Source organism: Acomys minous (genome assembly GCF_964271855.1).
Source record: "Acomys minous genome assembly, chromosome: 3".
In the NCBI taxonomy this organism is placed as follows: Eukaryota; Metazoa; Chordata; class Mammalia; order Rodentia; family Muridae; genus Acomys; species Acomys minous.
This window is the reverse complement of record NC_140485.1, coordinates 64697172-64703316: the sequence shown is the minus strand read 5'-3', so window position 1 is coordinate 64703316 and position 6145 is coordinate 64697172. Positions and strand designations below refer to the sequence as shown.

General features: G+C 48.4%; 1 long non-coding RNA gene across 1 annotated transcript; it reads right to left on the bottom strand.

Annotated features, from left to right (window-relative positions):
• Positions 1–3525: 3525 nt before the first annotated feature.
• On the bottom strand, positions 3526–5023 carry LOC311593735. Its single transcript, XR_014777829.1, has 2 exons — positions 4968–5023; positions 3526–4658 (listed from the first exon to the last, which is right to left on the bottom strand). It is a non-coding gene; the product is annotated as an uncharacterized lncRNA (long non-coding RNA).
• Between the last annotated feature and the right edge of the window lie 1122 nt (positions 5024–6145).

Here is a 6145-nt window from a genome sequence, read left to right as displayed (position 1 = left end):
AGACTTGATCCTCAGCGGGGTGGGGGGGTGAGGGGTGGGGGCGGGACAGGGGATGCTGTCTGGGGAGGTTGCGGACCAAAGGAGGTGGAGCCTTGATGAATAAGTGCGACCTCGGGAATGGGCCCACTTCCCACCTGCCCTCAGCTTTCGGCTCCACCTGCATGCTGAGGGGGGTCCCAACTGCACACTCCTGCAACCCTGGATCAGCCAGCTGCGTGGCTTCCCCTCCCGCGATGGATTTTGTACCTTCAAACTGCTAGCCGGAATCTCTTCCTTCCCCTAAGTTGTGTCTTGCCAAGCATAGAATCAAGGAAAGGAGCCAACGTGCTGTTTAGACGCCCGTTAGCTACCCTCTAGCCTATATCAGAGGCTCAGGATTTTCACAGTTCCCTGGCTGTATAAGCAACAACCCGAAACCTATGTGGGAAATGCATTAAAAAACAAAACAAAACGAAACAAAAAACTAACCTTCCTTCTCCTGATTTTAGATGGATTTTGTTTAAAACAAAAACATATTGCCACTTTGTTGTCGAAACTCATGGATTTTCCCAGCACCTGAACGCCAGATGTGGCTGCCAAGAGAACGTTCTGGCTTTTAGAGCCCTGCCTGGGGGGCTGCGATTGGAGGTTCTGCAACCCCGGGATGGAGAACCCGGAACAACAATCTGAAATAGTGGGAAGAAAACAGCCAGAGCTCTCACTTCCTAGACTCCTGTCTTCCTCACAATCCTCAGCCCCATCACTAAGCTTATTGAATGTTCCAGGCCACTGTTTTCCAACCAGAGCCAGTTTCGTCTCCCAGGAGACATTTAGTGGTATCCTGAGACAGTTTGCTTGTCACTACTGTCGCCTGGGCTTAAAGTAACCTGCAGTTGTATGACAGAGAAATACTTTCCCTCAGATGCCTGTTAGTGACGTAGTTAGGAGACCCTGGCCCAGGGGCTGGACACATAGCTTCAAATAAACCCACAAATACTAACTGCTGGCTATACCTTTGTAAAAGATGCCTTATCTATAGGCAAAGGGTTATCTTCACAAATGCAGGGTTTCTCAGTAAGTGTTTCTTCCTTGGCTAGGCTCCATGACTATTTCACGTTCTTCAAACACATAGTTTTTTTTATGCACATAGAGGTATTTAAATGCTTGGAATCTATGTAGATAATCCCCGCAATGACTATTTTAGTCACTTTTTAGATGAGCACTGATTATTATTTTAAACAATACAGTGTTGGACACTGTCACATTCTCATTGTGGATGACATGCTATTACTTCATTGGGTTCTAAGTAACTTGGGGGTTATTTTGGAAGCTATCAGGTCAAAATATGCAAACTTTAAGAAAGCCTTGGTATGTATTATGCCTTCTAGTTGTTTCCCATTTTTCTTTGTTCAGGAGTTAATTTATATTTAAAAAACCAGCTGGGTGGTGGTGGTACACGCCTTTAATCCCAGCACTTGGGAGACAGAGGCAGGCAGATCAATGTGAGTTCGAAGCCAGCCTGGTCTACAAAGCGAGTCCAGGACAGCCAAGGCTACACAGAGAAACCCTGTCTCTCGGGAAAAACAAAACAAAACCAAAAACCAAAACCAAACAAAAACCCCCCAAAACAACAACAACAAAACCACCAAGTGAAACAGCAAACACTGCTAGTTCAGGCTTATGAATAACTCACCCACAGAGATCTAGGTTTTGAAAAATATTTTGTTTTAAATATTTAATGTAAATATTAATTAAATATTTTAACATTAAATTAAAGATTTAATGTTTAAATATGTATCTGTGTCTATGTGAAGGTGTCTGTGAGGGCGGCAAGTGTCACGTGCCCTCCGGGGAGCTGGACTTATGAGTGGTTTAAGACATCGCCTGCTGGGAATTGAACTCGGATCCTCTGCGAGAGCAGTGCTTCTGTGGATCCATCTTTCCACTCTCCTTGTTTTCTTTCTTTCTTTTTTCTTTTGGTTTTTGTTTTTTTGAGACAGGGTTTCTCTGTGTAGCCTTGGCTGTCCTGGACTCGCTTTGTAGACTAGGCTGGCTTCAAACTCACAGCGATCCTCCTGCCTCTGCCTCCCAAGTGCTGGGATTAAAGGCGTGCGCCACCACGCCCGGCTTACTCTCCTAGTTTTCTATGAAAGAGGAGAACAGTGGGCTCAAGCTTATTGTCCACTTGACCTGCCCTAGTTAGGGTTCTCTGCTGCTGTCATGAAACAGTGTCCAAAAACAACTGGGGGAGGAAAGGATTCATTTGGCTTTCACATCCCCACCACGGGCCATCACTGAAGGAAGCCAGGGCGGTAGCTCTAGCAGGAGCAGAGGCCGGCAGCATGAAGGAGCACTGCTGACTTGCTTGTCCCCTACGGCTTGCTCAGCTTGCTTTCTTATACATCCAGGGAGCAGCTGCCCAGGGGATGGTCATGGGAGGCTGGGCTCTTCCACATCAACCATCATCGGTATCCCACGGACACGCCCACAGGTTAATCCCACGGTGCCATTTCCTCAGCACTTGTCAAGAAGGCACAAATCAGGCAGCAAGGCCTCCTATAGATGCACAGCGTGGACTTCCTCTCCGGCAGTGCCAGGGTGAGGGTCCCGTAAACATCCCAGTGTGCAGCAAGGCTGGAAACAGTTCAAAGCGCCATTAGAAATGATTAGTTTATGGGAACGGATGACAAGCTCGGAGCCTGAAAACCCTGAGAGGAGAAGAAAGCCCTGTGAGGAGGGGAATCTCCGGCCCCAAGCCTGAAATACAGCCACCAAAGGGCAGAGAGGAACTCCGTGGGGGGTGGGGCGCCCAGAAGGTGCCAGCTGCTCATAAACTGTGGGGATTCCAGAAGGAAGTCTCAAGAGGGAACTTCCTTACCATGGCTCTCATGGAATAACCCACAAAGAAAATTAAAGGACTCCTTAAAAAAAATAATTGGGGTCTTATGAGAGGCTCACCGGGCGAGGACGCTAACCACTACGCTTGAGTATCTGAGTTTGATCTTGGGAATCCACATGGCAGGAGAGAACCAACTCCTGCAAGTTATTCTCTAGTGCCACATGTGCACTCCCTGCCCCTCCCCCCAACAAAAATGAATGGATAGAAAACTGAATTTTAATCAATTTTAGGGACTGTCAGGATGTCCTAGTGGTTAAAAGCACTTGCTGCCAAACCTGATGATTTGAATTTGATCTTCAGAATGCACATGCTGGAAGGCGAAAACTCCTCCACGTGTGCTCTGTAGCATGAACGTGTGTGTTCATGCATGCCCATGTGCGCACACACACACACACATGCATGTGCACATGTGTACACAAATAAACAAATGAATATAATTTTACAAATTAAGAAAAAGTGGAGCTGGAGAGCTGGCTCCCTGGTTAAGAGCACTGGCTATTGTTCCAGAGGACCCAGGATCCATTCCCAGCACCCACATGGCAGCTCACAACCACTGTAACTCCAGGTCCAGGGCATCTGGCACCTCTCCTTACCTCTTCAGGCACAAGGTACACAGATGATGCATAAACACACACGTAGGCAAAACCTCCAAATATATAATTTTATTCTAATGTATAAGTATTGCTTGGGTTTGTGTGTATGACATCATGTGTATGGTGTGTCTGTATATGTATGTATGCATGCATGTATGTATGTATGTATGTATATGTTTGTGTGTGCATGCACAGGTATGTGGTACTTCTGTGGAGGTCAGAAAACAGCTTTGTGGGGTTGGCTTTTTCCGTTCATCTTTACGTGGGTTCTTCGGATTGTTGGTTAGCACTTGCCTTTGCTCACTGAGTTCTCTCCGAGGCCATGGAGTTCTGTTTAAAGTGTGTACAGATGAAACAGCACCAGGCACATGGGCCAACCAGCCATCATGGCTACAGTGCACATAGGAACTTGACAGGGCAATCATAATGTCTCTTCTTCAGAGGTGGAGCCAGTAACCAGTCTCTGCTGTGACCCACAGGCAGGTGGAGAATCTTCTTTTGAAGAAAGAAAATAAGTAGTTTTCCCCAGGGCTACAGAATGACAAGTTCATTGTGTAGACTCTGTGCTGCCGCCCACTGCAGCCACTGAGGACGTAGAGTAAGTCTGTTTTCTACCCAGGCACAGATAGTAGTAAGTTTTGCCTTTCCAGGCCTTGGGGCTCTATGCCAATGACTCAGTCCGGATCCTGTAAACCCAAACAATTATACACCGGCAGTGAAAACGGGCGTGGCTATGCTTCCGTAAAATTCAATGAACAAAGCCTGGTGGCAACAGGGGCACAGTTCACTGACTTTCAGACTACGGAGTAGGGCAGAGGTGGAAGTCTGAGGATCCCAGGTGAATGGGTTCTGACCCCGCATTACTTCCTGTTGCTGTAGAAAAAGCCCATGACCAGGAGCAACTTAGAAAAGAGTTTAGTTGCCCTTAATGGTTCCAGAGGGCAAATCCATAGTGTTGAGGATGGCAAGAGAATGGTGGCTCTACAGGAGGCTGGCTGACCACATTTTCATCCACAGGCAGGAAACAGAGAGAAAGAGAACAGGAAGTGGGATGTGCCTATAGACGCTTTAAAAGTCCATTTCTAGGGTTCCCAATGTACTTCTGTCAAGGCTCCACTTCCTAAAGGGTCCTAGTGCTCCCGATGTTATTTTTTCCAAGGTACCATAACCTCCGCAAACAGCGCCACCTAGTGGGGAAAATCAAGTGTTCCGGTACATGAACATGCGGAGGGCGGTTGGGCTATGTGCGCGGGGACAATTTCCCGTACCATAAACCCTATCTCTACAGTCAATGGCTGTGCAGCCCCATACCAGTGAGTTAGCCTTGGAGGGTCTTTCTTGAAGGCAAAAAAGAATGGGCATTGATTGACATGCTTAACGGATGAGTTTATCCTCAACAGCAAACGGCTGAATAATGCCTAACCTGGGCCTGGATGCATGCATGTCCTGAGATAGGACGACAGAAAGAATGCTCTCTGTTCCGTGGGAGCCCTTACCTTTGTATGTCCGGGTGGCAGAACTCTTTGGCTGACGAGCACAAACTTAGGAGCCATGTGTTCGGTTGGAGATACAGGCCTTTGGGCAATGCCTAGCACATGTGAGGTGCTGATTTCCACCCTCGGCACGGCCAGCAACTAAACGCGTGTCGCTTACACAGGTCTCCATAAAATGTGGCGTCTTTAGGTCTGGTGGTGAGACTGGCTATGGAAGTTAGGTGCTATCGTTCAGTGAGGAAAGGCCCAATGGTGTGTGGGGGGGGGGGCGGGGGTGAGGCGAAGGAAGTTGATTAGTGGTGTTTTCTCCGGGTACGCCTTGCACCACAGTCTCACACTCGCCCATCTTGGGACAGCAGGAACCATGTGTGGGCTATTCTGTTAAGGGTGAGGGGGCCATTTCCTGGGTGAGTTGATTCCGGTTCTACTCCATAAGAGAGCAGCTGGGGGGAGAGCGGTGGACTTCTCCAGCTTCTGCTATAGCGGGGAGAGCCAGGGACCTCCACTAGCTTTTGCTACAGTGCCCCCCCCCCCCCGCCCCCGTTCCTGCTTGTCACACAAATCCCCGAGCATCCAGAGCTCATGTCATCTGCTGTCCGCAAAACACACTGATTTGTTGGCCAATGGGACAGCAGAGGCTGCATGATGAAGGTCAGCTCAGAGATCAAGCTGTTTAGTTTCGAATCAGAGTGGAGGCGGGGAGGGCTGCGGGTACCTTGGGCCAAAGATGCTAACGTTTTCTAACTCTGCATCGCTGCTTTCCCGGTGGCCTGTGGGGGTTTCCTCTGCTGGGAGGTGTGAATGGTGTTACCCACTCTGCCGTTCCCAGGCTGTCCTGGGGGCGGGGGCGAGGCCCAGGCAGCGACAGGGTGGGGTTGAATCCTGCTCTGTCATTTGCTCACTATAGTTTCATCTGGGCGGGGACAACGGAGTCTGTTTTTGCATTAGCATTAATGCTTAGGAAATGTTTAATCTGGTGCCTTTGCCTGCTTAAGATTGCATTTCAGAATATGACAATCACATTTTATTTTATTTTATTGCTCTGCGTGTGTGTGTGTGTGTGTGTGTGTGTGTGTGTGTGTGTGTGTGTTATAACTGTGTGTGCACATGCCCTTGTCAGTGCAGGTGTGTGTGAAAGTCAGAGATTGACATCAGGCTGTGTCTCTTATATTTTTGGTTGT